At 45.3% G+C, this 16695-nt stretch overlaps 1 non-coding gene across 1 annotated transcript; it reads left to right on the top strand.

Annotated features, from left to right (window-relative positions):
- Positions 1–15408: 15408 nt before the first annotated feature.
- LOC129342757 (U6atac minor spliceosomal RNA) lies at positions 15409–15536 on the top strand. Its single transcript, XR_008598250.1, has one exon. It is a non-coding gene; the product is annotated as a U6atac minor spliceosomal RNA (small nuclear RNA).
- Positions 15537–16695: the final 1159 nt, after the last annotated feature.

Here is a 16695-nt window from a genome sequence, read left to right as displayed (position 1 = left end):
GAGCATAACTGTGCTAACATTGGATGACCCCTTCGGCCTCCTCCTAGTCTAGGTCCCATGCTGTCAGAAGCAGTTAGAGGGTGCTGATCCTTCTTGAAGGACATTCGTAATTCCCGTAACCTGCTGGTTTCCAAGCAAAGACAAAGACCTAACACAACAGCTTAGAGCCTTTTGACCCTTTTTTTGATAAATGAAGTCAGCAGTCATGCTAGCCGAGACTGGAGCCAGGGTGACTTCACCTTATGTTCTGGTAGGTCCCTTGAAAAAGAAATTAAATGACCTAACACCGTTGCCACCCAGTTGAGATATCTCAGTTCGTAGATACTCTTAACTGATAGATTAATCCTCCCCAACAATGGAGTTATCCAAGCATGATTTTAAAAAAGACTTTACCACATTCTTGGGATATTTGACATGGGCGATACAGAGCCCATGCCGTCCCTTCTGTTTAGCTTCCTGTTCCTGGAATGAAGGACCTTCCTTGAACCTAGACACCTGAAGAACCTTATATGCTGCCCTGGCTTGGCTGTAATGGCGATCACACTGATCTTGTACTGCAATCCATTTTACAGTGTTCTAGGTTAACACCCCCTCATGGGAGACTTCAAAAGGAAGAAGTTGCCATGCTAATATCACTTCAAAGCTGCCAGTACTGATGCAGCAATTTGGAGCTAGTTAAGGGGCTAACAGTTCCATCCTATGCAGATTGGCTAAGGGCCAAACTTGACATAATGGCGTCCACATGGCAGCTGAGGCCACCACTGCCATATTAAAGTTATTTTAAATTGCTGCAAGGGACGCATCCTAATTTGCCCCCCTCAGTGCCTTTTCAAGTGCCAAAACAGCCATGGTGTATGTGAGTGTGTGTGGCCGTTTTGGCACGTGGGGGGGACACAACAGTACCTGACCCTGCTACACTGTGGTCCTGATCAGGACTGGACCATTGCAGCATTTTTAAATGACTTTTAAATGGCAGTGGATCCTTGTGATGGCCATGAGCAGTGGTGTAGCATGGGGGGGGGGGAGAAAGAGAGGCAGTTGCCCTAGGCACATAATTTTTGGGGGGGTGCCACACTGAGGAGAGCCTGTGCTCCATCTGTGGGAGGCCACCCGCAGCACCCTGGCCACCTGCTGCACTGACGGGGCAACTGGCTTGCTGGGTGCTGAGCTAGCTAGCTGTCCTGCAGCTGAGGAGCGCACCGAGATGGCAGTGGTGCTGTGGGCGACTGCTGTGGAGGGCTGCCTGGTAAGGGGCAGGGAGGCAAGCCCGAATTGCAGGACTGCTCCGGGGGGGTGGGGTGGCCATGCCCTGTGTGATGATGTCATTTGGCCCTAAGCCAGCTGAAATCAAGGGGCAGTAACACTGCAAAGGATTGCATTTTGCAAATTGATTAGGTCTTGGACCTTTTGCTCAGGGATAGCTGCATGCGATGATTCTCCAGCAACACAGAAAAGTGTAATGTGATACCTTGGACGTCAGCTTCTTAAGAATCATAGTTTTCTTCTGGAATTACAATTGCTCTCCAGACTACAAAGACTAACTCCACTGGAGGAAATAGCAACTTTGGAAGGTGAACTCTGTGACACCGCACCTCCACTGATCTCCCTTGCCTTTCAAATTTCAGCCCTCCCCAAGCACCACCTCAAACCTTCAGGAATCTCTCAAGTTGGAGTTGGCAAACTGATCTGTATTGGACTCTTCTCCATTGGCTGTTGCTTTGTGAAGGTAGCAGTGCAATTCTAAGCAGAGTTATATTCTTCTAAGCCTGTTGAAGTTAAGCTACACGAGATGAGCCACCTGCTGTCCTTCGTGAAGCTCCTGGTACACGTTAGGCATGAGCCTCTACCTCCAACAGTTGAGAGAGACTTGTTGGGGAGAAAAATACCGTACCCACCTGGCTTTTAAACATATGATTATAACCAGAACCCTTTGAGGTGGGAGGAGGCAGCACAACTAAGCCGAGTTAAAGGAATCTTCACACTGGCTGTTTCCACACGGCTTACCTTGTTCCGGAAAACAGCAAAATCTCGTACGAAATCTCGCGAGAAGACATTTATTGAGCAAGAAGACATGATAACAGCGTCTTCTCGCACAATTTCTCGCTGTTTTCTGGAACAAGGTAAGCCGTGTGGAAACGGCCACTATGACCTAAGCCAATAAAATCCAGCGTAACTCCTTCAGCCAGACACAGGCCATTTCCCCATGTTCTTAAAATAGCACAACCCTCACCAAATGCTAGCAGTTTCCTTGCGCAGTTTCTGATGTCACCCATCTACAAAACGGATGCAGGCAGTTATGATTCTGACATGAAAACGGAATCGTAACTGCCTGCATCCGTTTTGTAAACAGGTGACATCAGAAATCACGTGAAGAAGCCACTACTGTTTGGTGAGTGTCACGCTATTTTAAGAACGTGGGGAAATGGCCACATTGTGAAGGTAAAATAGCAAAGAGTCCAGCAGCACCTTTAAGACTAACCAACTTTATTGTAGCATAAGCTTTTGAGAGCCACAGCTCTCTTCGTCAGATGCATCTGACGAAGACAGCTGTGGCTCTCCAAAGCTTATGCTACAATAAAGTTGGTTAGTCTTAAAGGTGCTGCTGGACTCTTTGCTATTTTGCTACTGCAGACTAACACGATTAACTCCTCTTGATTGTGAAGGTAGATGGGGGAAAGGGCCTGTTTTGTGGTCTTACTCCTCAAACCATCTCTAGCACTTTATCAACTGAAGGGCGATTGAAGAAGGAAAAACAAGGGGATGCCTTGCAAGGAGAACCCACTGCCTGCCTGCTGCTGGAAGGTCTTTCTTTGCAGGAGATGGACTTGCATGAGGTGCTGAGGCTCTGTGATCTGATATGTAATGCACAGTGCAATTTTAAGCACATTTATAGCCTTCTAAACCACTTGATGGGACCTGCTTAGGACTGCACTGTAGATTTAGGGATCTAGGGATCAGATAAATGTAACATGGCTCTAAACTACATCAAGTAAACTACATAAGCAAAACTTCAACAGGAAAGAAGAAACCTTAAGAATGAACAGAGCATGGTTTCCAGTTCTGAAAAACACCAGGCTAACAAAACATTCTATCCCCGACAATAGCCCTGCAGAGAAGATTAGCACATCAAGTACCAATCCATATGCAAAAGAACCTCCTCAGGATACAGTGAAGCCTCCCGCCATTAGCATTCCACACCCTGGGAAACTCTTACAGGATGACTCAGCTCAACCCCACCCCTCCTGAGTAGATACAAATGACCTACATCTTTTCCACACTGTGACACTGAGAGATCTCTGTCTTTTGGTGCTACACCTCTGAAGATGCCAGCCACAGCTGCTGGCGAAACGTCAGGAACTACAATGCCAAGACCACGGCAATACAGCCCGGAAAACCCACAACAACCATCGTTCTCCGGCCGTGAAAGCCTTCGACAATACATCAAGTACTTTTATTATGAGGCAGAATATAAATCATTTAAATAAATAAAAGCAGGGATGTAAGTGTTTTACACCAAAAAAGGAGGATGTCAACTACAGCAATCTTCCAGCACCTGGCTCCTACTGAGATAGACCAGACAGACATTAAAATATAAGGATTAACTTAATTTAATTATTGTCGAAGGCTTTCACAGCTGGAGAAAGATGGTTGTTGTGGGTTTTCCGGGCTGTATTGCCGTGGTCTTGGCATTGTAGTTCGTGACGTTTCGCCAGCAGCTGTGGCTGGCATCTTCAGAGGTATAGCACTGAGAGATCTCTGTCTTTTGGTGCTACACCTCTGAAGATGCCAGCCACAGCTGCTGGCGAAACGTCAGGAACTACAATGCCAAGACCACGGCAATACAGCCCGGAAAACCCACAACAACCATTAATTTAATTAATTTTATTTCAAGAATTTCTGTCCCACATCTTTTTACCAATGAGCGATCAGAAAGCCTACAATTTTATTTAAATCAATAAAATATCAAACAGTATACCAATATACCTAGAACAAGAAAGAAAACCACATCATGCACACATCATAAAAGCCCAATAAGTGCAATGCTAAGCACATTTTCCTAGGAGTAATCCCTATTGAATAGACCTGAGTAGGATTCTGAGTAGACCTGCTTAAGACTGCTCTCAGCATTACCTAAGCCCCACACCAAATTTCCATAAAAGTCTCCCTTTTCATGCCCTCCCGAAAACCAACAGCCAAGACACTATTTTGACCTTCTCCATGAGGCCATTCCACGGTGGGGGCCACTACAACCACATTCTGAGGATGGGCCAAGGTTGATCTTACCCACTGCATTCATTTTCAATAAAAATTGGTGGGAGCAGCCATCATCGTCACATGGGTAGATAGGGAGAGAAAGTCCTTCAAGTATTTTGGTCGGTGCAGCATTAGGACCTGAGCTGAGGACCTTGTTCATGCACATGACCTTGCTCTGCCACTGAGCTGCAACCCTTCCCATCAAGGTCAGCCACTGTAACAAAGTGTGAAGCTGGTGATGGGAAAGCTCTTTTCTTCCTGACACCTTTAAGAGCCATTGCCAAGGCAAAGTATACCATACTGAGCAAAAGGTATTACCCAAAAGTCCAATCTGGTACGATTCAGCAGCTTCGTATGTTCACCACACAACAATTCTGTGAGATAGGCTAGAGCAAGAAAGTGAAGGTGGAAATACATGTTACTAAGTACCTAGGGAAACTCAAGTGAACCTCATTTCATGTGCTCCCCCTCCAACTTTCCAAGCACTCACTTGCAGTGTCACACTTCAATTTGCTCCGCATGAATACATTCACACATTCGATATCAGTTCCTCCTCAACTTCTAAAAGTATCCCAGTTTCCCCCACCTTCCACATCCATCCATTGAAATGCAGATCTCAGCACTTTCTCACACCTTTAAGAAATGCAAATTGGCAAGTCAAAGGAGCCTACAGTGCTTGTTGTTGCAGCAAAAACTGAACTGAATTGGTGCTCTGCCCTCTAGAATCACTTGCAGACGCAATCACACAAAGGGAGCTCCCATGAAAGCAGCATTCACGTATGCCGAGCAAGAATAGCCTGTACACGTATTGAGGACAACACATAAAATCCTGCATGTGTGCATCCCCAGGTAATTTGCAATGTGTATTTCCATTCTGAGTTGACCAAGGTTCCGTGCCAAACAGGATTTGAACTCACATCTTTCTGGTTCAAATTTATTCATTAATTTATCGACCACACTATTTCTAGATCCCAAAGCAGCAGCTAGTGAAGGCAAAACATTGCCCACGATTACAGAGGTAAATTCAGAACTATGGTTGCACAGCATCCTAGCTGACTTGTTGCTTGGTACACATGTCCTATACACAAAGCTTGGGCAAAAATTCAAGACTGCGGGCTAGTACTTGGCAAAATGGGACACATGGTATTTCAAAGCCCCACCCTATGTTCAAGCATTTTGCTAGAAGCAGCAAGTCGGAAGCCCCCGGCCTCAGTAGCCATCCCCACCCGTGGGTGTGAACAGGTGAATGTTTTGGGGCAGATGCTATGCAGAGTCACCTGTGAGTCAGAAAGGCTCCTCCCAGGCCAACTCCACTAGGCAAATAAAGTATTTATAGCCCAGGAAAAAGACAATCAGATAAGCTTTCCTCTGAGAGGCTAAAAAAATCACAGCAAGAGCCTTGCTCCTTTCCATCCTTAAATGTTATGCCTTAACAAGCCACAGATGGAAGTTTTGGATAGCATTTATTAATATCATCCTTTTCAACCGAGACAAGTTGCCGTTGGATTTCCACAGTCTCTGGAATTCTTCCACGGTAGCAAATGGATGCCTTGGCCAGTGAAATGCCCTTCGAGGCAGACACACCACATTCCAGAAGACCTTCTGTGATCGAAACTTTTGAGAGCCGTCCAGCATCACAGATTTCGGCAAAGCCTCCAGGATATCCAGCCCGCAGAGGCAGAAAGCCTAGCAGAGTGCTATACCCTCCACTGGTGAAAAAACGTACCCTCCCAAAAGAGGCTGACCCTATCAAACGATGGCTTTTCTTTTTTGTTGGTGTGCTTCTTCTGCAAATCCTGATGGAGGAGACTATACCAGAGATGCCGGACAGGGCCAGCAGCAGTGACTATGCTGAGAACCAACTGTGTGAGGCTCCCTCAGGTACCCGGAGCTTCAAGGCTCGATCCAGTTCTTCGGGAAATGAAACTGCTCTGAGAAAGACGGACCCAGCTTTCTTCCCAGCAGGAAGAGAGAATTTACTTCACACAGAAACCACCCATTCAACAAATGTGGGAATGCTCGCATTCACTAAAAGCCAAGTGGGTTCTAGATAACCCATGAGTTCCAGACCTGTTTTTGCAGTGACCTGAGGAAGAGGAAAAAGGCGCAGCTGCTCAGAAGATTTCCACTGTGAGATCTGTGGGTAACGTTCAGCAAGGACCTAAAGGAACTTTTCATATTGTTTCACTGATGATGGGCGGGTGATTCATGCAGAACGGCAATAAAAGCTCTCAAGGGTCTCAGGATAATGTCAAAGACTTTGTTGTCACTAGGCCATAGAAGGATGGGACAAAACACACATTTGTGTCTGGGGCATGGTGTGAGGACTTGGACTTGTGAGTTTATTCTCTTGAATCAAATCAGTTTTCTCATGGCAGGCCCAACCCCACTCCTCTCTTTTGGGGGTCTAGGGGCCCCACAGGGTATGGCCACCCCCCTGCCTCCAGGAAAGTAATCTGGTGGCTTAGAGGTTAGTTTGCCAAACTGGGGTTCTGCTATCTCTGCATTTTGGTGGTAGGTTTGTTTTCTGCTTGTTGCTTCACAGTGTTGTTATTTTTTAATCAAGCTGCTTCTCTGATAATTATATTGCCTCTTGATCAACTTTGGAAGGCACTGTTTTTTCTTATTCTCCCCCCCCCCCCGCCCTTTTTTACCTTTGTCAGTTCCTTCCTTCCTTTAGAGTGCAAACTTGCAGACTTTACTACACTTTATTGATTACATATGATCACCATTGTCAAAGTGTTTTTGAAATGCTGTGAGGGCCAGAGCTGCTGCACAAAGCTCTTTCCTCCAACTTGTGCCTTTTAAAGTGCCAAAATAGCCACAGGTGGTGGTCAACAAATAGGTTCAGGGAATCTCAGGTAAAGAAATGGATCATAAGAGGAAATGTCATCATGGGTGAAACATCACCCATCAAGATTTAACAGGTAAAAAGAGAGGCATGCTTCACCCCAAATTTCATACGAGGGATTACTGCCCAAGCTCCCCTCCATTACATATTACTGAAAACTAGACCATACAAAGAGTGGGTTCACTAACTCTTATTTGTTTGTTGGGAAGATTGCACCAAGATAAAGGATATGAAGTGCTTTGAACACCTGAAAGCATTATGCAAATGCTAAGGAGTATCTGCCATCTACAGCTAGACGAGTGGCAACCTGAGAAAGGGCCTTCTCGGTTCTGGCACCAAAACTCTGGAACCCCCTCTCAAGGGAAATTCATCTGTCTCGCTTGATTGTTGTCTTCCACTGGCCAGTGAAGACTTTTTTCTTATGTTTGGCATATCCCCAGTAACTATTATTGGGCTCCTCCCTGCTTTTTAGTGTTATGTTTTATATATTTTTATTGAATTATTGTATATATACTTTATTTTACATGTTTTGAACATTAAAATGTTTTAATTTTTAATGTTTGCCATCTTGGAGGTCTTTATTTGGGTGGAAAGGGAGCATAGAATTTTTAATAAATAAAGTAGTACAGTTATAATTCATATGCTATGATCGTCATTTATTCTGCTGTAGCCCGTCAGCCTCTTAAAAGCAACTAAATTATTTGTTAGGTTAGAGATACACTAGAGAACATAGTTATTCTATTGTCTCTTACCAGCAGTACAAAAATGAGCCTCACCGGTGTGTGCAATAACACCATATGCACTCGCAGATGAGTTGTAAAGATAAGATGCATCCATCTCTCAGTATGATATAGAAATTCCTGAGACTCCGTAGTGTGGAAAGAGAGAATTTTTCTCCCACTTCCATAATACCCAATGGTTGAAAGACAGTAGAACAGACAAAAAAGTACTTCGTCATACAATGTACAATTAAATTGTAGAAATCATTGCTAAAAAGGGCAGTGACAACTCCTTGTTTAGACAGCTTTAAAGGAGGATTAGAGAAATTCATGGAGGGTATGTCCCTCAATGGCCATTAGCCACGATGGCTAGGTAGAACCTCCATGGTTAGCAGCAGTGTACCTTTAAATGGTAGTTTCTGAGAGGCAACTACAAGTGGGAAGACTTTGAGCACTGCTTATAGGCATTCTGGGGCAACTGGTTAGCCTCTGTAGGGAAGTTGTTGATTAGGTGGCATAGGACCATTGGTCTAATTTAGCAAGGGTTTTATTAGATCCTCTGAACCTTTTCGCTTTAACCACTGCTGATTATTTATGATTTTTTTACCCCGATTTTGTACTTGTAAAGTATTAAAATCAGCTTCCAATCAAGATGAAAAACAATACAACAGCCAATTAAAAATATGTCATCTGGAGATCTATTGCAATTCTGTGAAATCTCTAGCCACCACCTGGAGGATGGCAACCCTAGCTTTAAAAGTATGAGTGGATTTTCACCTGGCACAGTAAATAAGGTAATAGAGAATCCAGGTAGATCTTCACAGAAAGTGGGGCGGGTTCTGCAGTCACGGTGCCACCACAGAAGGGGCCCTATGTCCTACAGATACCCATTTAATTCCACTGCTGTAGGCATTCATAGAAGAGACTCTTGTATCTATATATCTAATTGTGAGGTGTGGCCCTTCCAGGGCACAGCAAAAAAATTGCACAACAGGGCCATAAATGGCTAGAGAGAAGGTTTCTTCAAACCCAGGGGAAACACAAGGCATACAGAAAAATACCATGTAAAAATTACTTTGGGATTACTATCTTCCCTTTAAATGTTAGGAGACATTATAGAAGAGAAAAAGTGTTGACATCCCAAAATCTGTTGACATAGCAATTCACAAGAAATGTCTCACAACAAACAGTGCCACCAGCAGGAGGAGGTCAGTGGTACAGTTGCCAACCTCCAGGTGGCACTTGGAGATCTCCCAGAAATCAGTTCCCTTGGAGAAAATGGCTACTTCGGAGGGTGAACTCTATGGCATTAAATACTGCTGTGGTCCTTCCCCTCCCCAATCCTTTTAGGCTCCACCCCAAATTCCCCTGAATTTCTCATCCTGGAGTAGAGATGGGCACGAACCACAAAAAAAACGAACCATGAGGTTTGTGGTTTCTTTGGTTTTCATGAACCGGGAACCATGAACTGGCATGAACTGGGGCAAGTTTACGAACCAGTTCATGGTTCGTGGTTCATGGGGTTTAAATGCCCCTTTCCGGGCACTTAGCGTTGGCAGGGAAAGAGGCATTTGACAGTTTAAAGGGCCCTTTCCTGCCTTGCAAGTGGCAGGTCCATTTCAACTATAGCTGGCAGGGGGGATCCCCCCCCTCGCTGCCTGCCAGCTGATAGTTTAAAGGGGGGATGTGGGCCCACATGGCAGAGGAGGAGGCCGAAAACAGCCTCCCTGCCCCTCAAATGGCCACCCTTTAAACTGCCCAAGCCCGAGCCCCAGCCCCACACTTACCTTGCCCTGCGGGCCCGCAGCATCCTCCCCCTCCTCCTGCAAGGGGTGGGAAGGCCATTTTTGGCCTCTTCTGCCACTGCATGGGCCCACAGGGTGGTGGAGGAGCCCAAAAATGACCTTCCCACCCCTCGCGGGAGGAGGGGGAGGATGCCATGGGCCTGCAGGGCAAGGTATCGGGCTGGGGCTGGGGGCTGAGGCTTGGGCAGTTTAAAGGGTCCTGCAGCTTGCAAGTGATAGGTCCCTTTAAACTATCAGCTGGCAGGCAGCAAGAGGGGATCCCCCCCCTGCCGTCTGCCAGCTGATAGTTTAAAGGGACCTGTTGCTTGCAAGCTGTAAGAATATTTTATATGGCCATTTCCCTGAGGAAATGGCCATTTGAACTGCCCCTTTACGATCCAAATGAACCAGTAGACCAGTAGAATGTTTGTGGACGTTCGGGGAAACGAGCTTCCACGAACCACTGGTTTGCGAACCACAAACCAGCCTGGCTTGTGCGTTTTTGGGGTCGTAATTCGATTCGTGCCCATCTCTATCCTGGAGTTGGCAGCCCTAGTAAGTGGGGGCAGAAGTAGTAGAGGGGAGGGGACACATTACAGGGGCTGGAACAGGGAAAGGGAAGCGAAAATAAGTTGATGATGGGACAGAAGAAGAAGGAAAGGAGGAAGCAGGGCTGTGTAGTGGGGTGAATGAAGATGCAGAAGGGATTGGGGGAGAAGAGAGACACAGGGTAGGCAAGATTGGCAGTGGAAAGTGGGAGATATGAAAGGTGGCGTGCGGGGTGGGAGCTGGCATGTGCAGAAAGGAGCAGGGGAAGGGGCAGGGAAAGTGGTAACCCCACAGGAAGAATGGTGCAGGTTTTACCAAATAGGGGAGGTGGTAGAAAAAAATGAGTAAGTGGGTCAGCAAGAGACAGAGCAGAGGACAGGAAAAGCAGAGCTGGAGCAAGGGGGGATGGCATTTGGCCTGTACTGCAAGCCTTCATATGCTACTAAGCAGTCCTTAAAATACTCTGATTCTAGATAATTTAGGTTCATAGAGCAATGGCAGAACTTCTAATGAAACTGGGAACCAGTGAAGTTTTTTCTGTGTTGTGGAAACACATTCCTGGTGACTAGCCTCAGTTAACAGTCTGGCCCTACTGAAGTATCTGAACCATCTTCAGAGGTTACCCCCAAGTATTGTGCGTTACAGTGGAAGTTACCAGAGCACAAGCAGGTAGGTAACCTTGCTGAAATGAAGCAGTTCTGGGCCTGGTTAGTCCTGGCTGTAAGACCTCCTGGGAACTCCCCCTGTGAGCACTGTCTAGAATTCTACGATAGAAGAAAGGCAGAATGTAAGTGTTTTAAAGAGGCAAACTGTTTTCTATCCAGGCAAGACGGTAGCTGATGTGCCAGCTGAAACTAGTGAAAGGTGCCTACACACAACAGCATTCACATGTAAGGCAGTAACTAATCTTGTCTTCCAATCTGTGCACCTGATCCTTCAGGGAAAAAGCAATCCTGTCTGCAACAAGGGAGATACCATCACCACTGAATAAATGCTTGGTGTGTAGTACTCCCTAGGGGGTGTGCCCCAGATCCTTTGTGACCAGAAAGCATTCTACAGCAGATGCATCTTCTTTGAAGCGGCAAGGTTTTTGCTGTGCTTAGCCCTAGGAAAACATACATAACCACTGTCTCCAACGGGAAGGAGGTGGACTGCTCCCCAAACCCCGGGCCAGTCAGAGCTTGAACTAATGCTTGCCAAGTCCTAATAATGTTAGGGCCAGACAGTCCGCCCTCCCTGCTACCTCTACCTGTGTGAGTGTGGGCAGCAATTTTTGCATGCACAGCCTAGTTCTCCAGGTGTTTCATCTAAATAGCTCTTAGCAAGAGCTATTTTTTGGCTTGTAATGATCCTAATTTGAGGCCTAGAGACAGTTTTTCTCTACCTTAATATTGCACAAAAATACCTCGGGCCTGTTGACTGGATAATGACATCCCTTTACTTGCCCACTCATGAGGGATTGCAAAGGATTGCACAGAAGGAAGGAGAGTTGCATGTAATTCCCCCCCCCCTTTTTCAGCTGGTCTGTGCATTCAGAGGCTTAATTTGGCCTAGACCCAAAGGAGGAAGGAAAAAAAAAAGAGATGTTCTCTGTGTTTCATACAACTGGAGTTGCCAACAGAAAGAAAATAAATGAACTAGCTTGCATTTGTATATTTTAGGACCAAATGTTAGGTTGCCTAAGAAATGTGTGATTGGATCTCCCAATGTTTTTGCTGTAAATTTCCCAATCTGAATTATCCCCTCCATGTTTCAGTTAGCCCTATATCCTCCCTACCACTACAACCAAAGGACTAATAACAGTTTCGGGGCAGGTGTGATATGGTATGGAGGACAGAGTGGTGCACTATGATCTGGGAACCTGGGTTCAAGGCCCTGCTCTGCTGTGATACACACTACATGGTGACCTTGGGCCATTCCCTCTTAGCCTAACCTACCCCACAGGGTTGTTGTGAGAATAAAATGGGGAAAGGAGATTCTGGTATGTTGCTGTGAACTCCTTGGAGAAAGATCTCAGGCAAAGTCACAGCGGTAATTGTGGCTGAAAAGTTCATTGGAGCAGGAGTGTTGCTCAGGTGGCCAGATTACACAGAGATTCTCCCTGTACCCTTAACTTTACTTCTGTATTGGAAACAAGGTAACAGGGGTTTCTCGTCTATCTTTCCCCCTTCTGTCCCCTGCCAGTAACTTGTGCAACACACCTGGAGTCTGGCTTGATCCTGCAGTTAATTAAAGGTACGGCATGAATCTTCAAAGTGTAGTCTGGCATACTTACATGTTTTGTGCTATTTCAGGTCCCTAGTCAGAATCTTTGATCTTTTTCTCACTAGAATGTGTGTGTGTGTGTTTCTATAAAATCTCTTCCCCCCTCTTGAGATCTGCTCCTCCAGCGTTACCAACTTTTGACACTGCCCTCTCTGCAGTGCTTTTTTGAAATAAGCATAGCAATAAGACCTTAGGAAAACTTTTGCTGTTTAATTTCAGGATACAGTTAAAGGCAAAAGACATCACATGCCACCTCCCTTTTTAACATTTGCACCTTTAAATCATAATCATAATTTATGTGTGTACAAAATACAGGTACATGCAGGGCTTTTTTTCTGGGGAAAGAGGTGGTGGAACTCAGTGGTGGAACTCAGGACTGCACAATGACGTCACTTTGGGTCAGCTGGAACAAGGGGAAGTTTTTAAAAGTTTAAATTGCCCTCGGTGAAAATGGTCACATGGCCGGTGGCCCTGCCCCCTGATCTCCAGACAGAGAGGAGTTTAGATTGCCTTCCGCGCCTCCTTGGCCATGTGACCATTTTCAAGAGGTGCTGGGACTCTGTTCTACCACGTTCCAGCAGAAAAAAAGCCCTGGGTACATGTAAAAATTACAGCAGCAGCTAGAAGATACTTGATCCAATGAGCCTTTGTGTTTAGTATCTATTGAGGGTACCACACAGTCTTGGGCTGGAGAGAAACTTCTAGGCGGTTGATAAAGGCATTGGAACAGCCAGAGACAGAAGAAAAAGAAAACTCCAAAAACTCGATATGCCTTCAGAGTGTTATTACAAACATGGAGAGATCTGTAGAAACATCAAAGCTGGAGCCTGTTTTTCAAGATTCTCTTCTGCAGCAAGACAGAGAACTTGCTTCACCTCGAAGGAAAACGCAAGCTGTGTATTCTGTAAACATCTTGCCCTCCACCTCTCAGGGTTTGCTTTGGAGTCCAGACCTTAAGCATTAATGGGTGTGGGGTTTCATGCTGTACAAGCTGTTCCCAGAAAGGCTGAGGCTGCTTGGCTCTTCCTCCTGGTTAATCCCATCTGCCTTGGGAAGATACCCCACCCTGCACCATTGACTTTCCAGAATCCATCATGAGAAAGCAGAAACATCTGAGATTGTGCCTCTCTTTTCTTCTTTTGCCTGCGTCTTCCTCTTTCTAGGGTAAGATACTGCACTGTGGCTAGTAACATTTGCAAAAAATAAACCGCTCAGTGTGTCAGAGTACCTGCAAAATGTTTCCAAGGTCAATCCTTCGCATTTCCAGTTAGAAATATCTCTGGAAGTACTTCAGCTGGGGTAGGGCCTGTGGATATACTGCACCAACTGTAACATTAATTTGTTCCTATTAAGAATTCGGTTTTTTAAACTTCCAGGCTTTGTGGGGGCTTACATTTAAGCCTTATTTTCATATGAGGAAAATGCCTGGTTAAAAAAAACCACTACGTGGTAGTTGGTGCCTCCCACCAGCACCAGGGGTAGTGCTCCGAACTGTACTGGCCTGATCTATCCATCTCTGTCCAGCCAACATTCCCAATAACAGAGTTCTTAACTGGGGCCAGGGATATCCCGAGGAAGTTGTTACGAATCTAACAAAAGTGTTCAATACAAGCAGATTAATGCATCTGAACTTTAAAAGACTGTCGTTTTTCAGCGTAGATGCTTCTCATGCTAACAGTGTCGGAATACATAGGTTTGGCAACAAGAATTATAGAAGTTTCTGTGGACAGTAAGAAAATGACTGATTCCCTCCCTCATTCATTTCTTTTGAAACCCTTTCTCAAAATATAACAGAAGGGTGGCTATAGCTTTCATCTGTAGTAACAGTTGCTGGGACAGGCCTTTATCTACTAGATAGCATAGAGAGCTGCCGGCACACAGAGTGGATAATACTGAGATAGATGGCCAAATGGTCTGATGCAGTGAAAGGCAGCACCATATGTTCATATCTAAAAAAACTGATAGGTGCAGATTAAAGGCTCTGGATTAGAATTAGGACACAGGCATGGTGTGAAAAGGGTCCCAGGTGAAACTTCAGTTAGCCTGCTGGAGATTCTGGAGAGTTGTATTAAAAACAGCCTCTTGTCAGATTCTGCTGCATGGAGACATTTTCTGTTAATCAGGGCATGAAAAACCACTTCTTGTCAGCTTTTGCTACAGGGAGGTATATTTTTTGTCGGAGGCATTTTCTGTTAATCAGAGAAATAAAAAAGAGCCTCCTGTCAAATAATGCTACATGGAAGCATTTTATTAGAGACATTCTGACACCATACCAGTCAAAGGAGACAATACTGAACTAGCAGGACCAATTACCTGAGTATAAAGCAGCAACTGGGACTGAAGGAGAGCAACCTCAGGACCCGCCTGGAGGTTAGCAACCAGAGTGATTAAACCTCCGCCAGGAATGTTTTTCGGCCGGTACGCGAGTCTTGCACACCCTGGACCTGGTCTTGCAGACGCACTGAACTCGCACGTCCAACGCTCCGGACTTTCAGCCCTCTCTAAAGGGATGGGAAGGGGGCTGCCTCACTCTTTTCAACGGCAAAGCTTCCCTCCTGGCTGCGATTCATTGCAGCCACCATTTTGGAAGCGGGAAAAGGAAAAGGGGGAGGGCGGGGTTTGCCGCAGCAAACACGGCAAGTTAAAACTCTTGCTCTTTCGAGTTGGACGATCTTGCCCGTGCGACCCGCCCTTCCTCTCAAGTATTCTAATCTGTTTTCAGTCCTGCACTCCGATTGGGTGAAATGATACATCTTATTAGCGCTAAGGCTCTGGAAGCGGCTGCAGGACAAAAATTTCACGGTGTAGTTTACTTATGAAAATGCCCCTTATTCCCGATCTTTTTAATTAAATATCCACAGTATGAAAACGATTAAAAATGCATTAAAAATCATTAGGAAACCATCCCCCCCCCCAAATTCACTATAACTGATAAATCATCTATTGTAAGAGGTTTAAATAATTTTTTGTTCAGATTTATTTTCTTGTGTTGTATGAAAGGAGAGAAGGTTAGCACTCCCCTTGATAAGGATGGAAGAGGTCCTAGTGGCCTATACAACACGCATATGGTTAAGGCATTGTCACTTACTTTGTGGCATCTAACCACGTTTTTTGAGAGGGAGGGGTTGTCTTGTAAATTCATGTTTGCAACAGACGACTTCTACCATACTATTTGGCAAGATCTAGCACACTCCTGCTCTGCATAAAGCATAAAACGAGCCCTTCAGCTTTCTCTTGATGTTATTCCATAAGCTTTTTTAAAAAAAGGGTATTAATACTGTGCTTATAGAGAATGTTATTGTTTGTATTAGCTTTATATCCTACCTCACTGAACTTTATTTTTGCCGTTCCTATGAACCACCAATTTTATTTTAAACAATTATATTTTTAATATACTGTCGAAGGCTTTCACGGCCGGAGAACGATGGTTGTGGATTTTCCAGGCTGTTTAGCCGTGGTCTTGGCATTGTAGTTCCTGACGTTTCGCCAGCAGCTGTGGCTGGCATCTTCAGGGGTGTAGCACCAAAAGACAGAGATCTCTCAGTGTCACAGTGTGAAAAATATTTTTAGATTTTAAAATAATAATATATAATAATATTAGATTTATATACCGCCCTTCAGGATGACTTAACACCCACTCAGAGCAGTTTACAAAGAATGTTATTATCCCCACAACAAAACACCCTGCGAGGTGAGTGGGGCTGAGAGAGCTAGAAGCTGTGAGTGACTGACCCAAGGTCACCCAGCTGGCTTCAACTGGAAGAGTAAGGAATCAAACTTGGTTCTCCAGATTAGAGTCCCGCGCTCTTAACCACTACACCAAACTGGCTGTGTTTGTGTTTACCAATACAGCTTTCATACAGTGCGCTTATACACGCTCAACGAAACACCAGTGGTTAAAAGCAGTATATTTCTGAATACCACAGAATGAGAACAAAGAGGGAACTGGGAAGGCTATCTCCTTCGTGCCCCACTGGTGAAAATCTGACACCTGTTGGAGCCCAAATGCTTGGCAGAGTGGACTGCATTTATTTTATGAAGCCAAAGGCCCTTATTTACGCCCCACCTTTCTTCCCAAGGGGGAAGCAAAGTGGCCGACATTGTTCTCTTGTCCTTTATTTTATCCACACAACAACCCTGAGAGGAAGGACAGGTTGAGAAGGGTGGCCCTGGTCACCCAGTGCATTTCTATAGCAGAGTGGGAATTTTAACCTGGGTCTCTCAGTGCCTACTCCAGCACTCTAATCACTGCTCCACACTGGCTCTCTGCATT

This window comes from Eublepharis macularius, chromosome 14, assembly GCF_028583425.1.
Source record: "Eublepharis macularius isolate TG4126 chromosome 14, MPM_Emac_v1.0, whole genome shotgun sequence".
NCBI classification, from domain to species: Eukaryota; Metazoa; Chordata; class Lepidosauria; order Squamata; family Eublepharidae; genus Eublepharis; species Eublepharis macularius.
The sequence above is the reverse complement of the archived record's forward strand: the minus strand, read 5'-3'. Positions and strand labels throughout refer to the sequence as shown.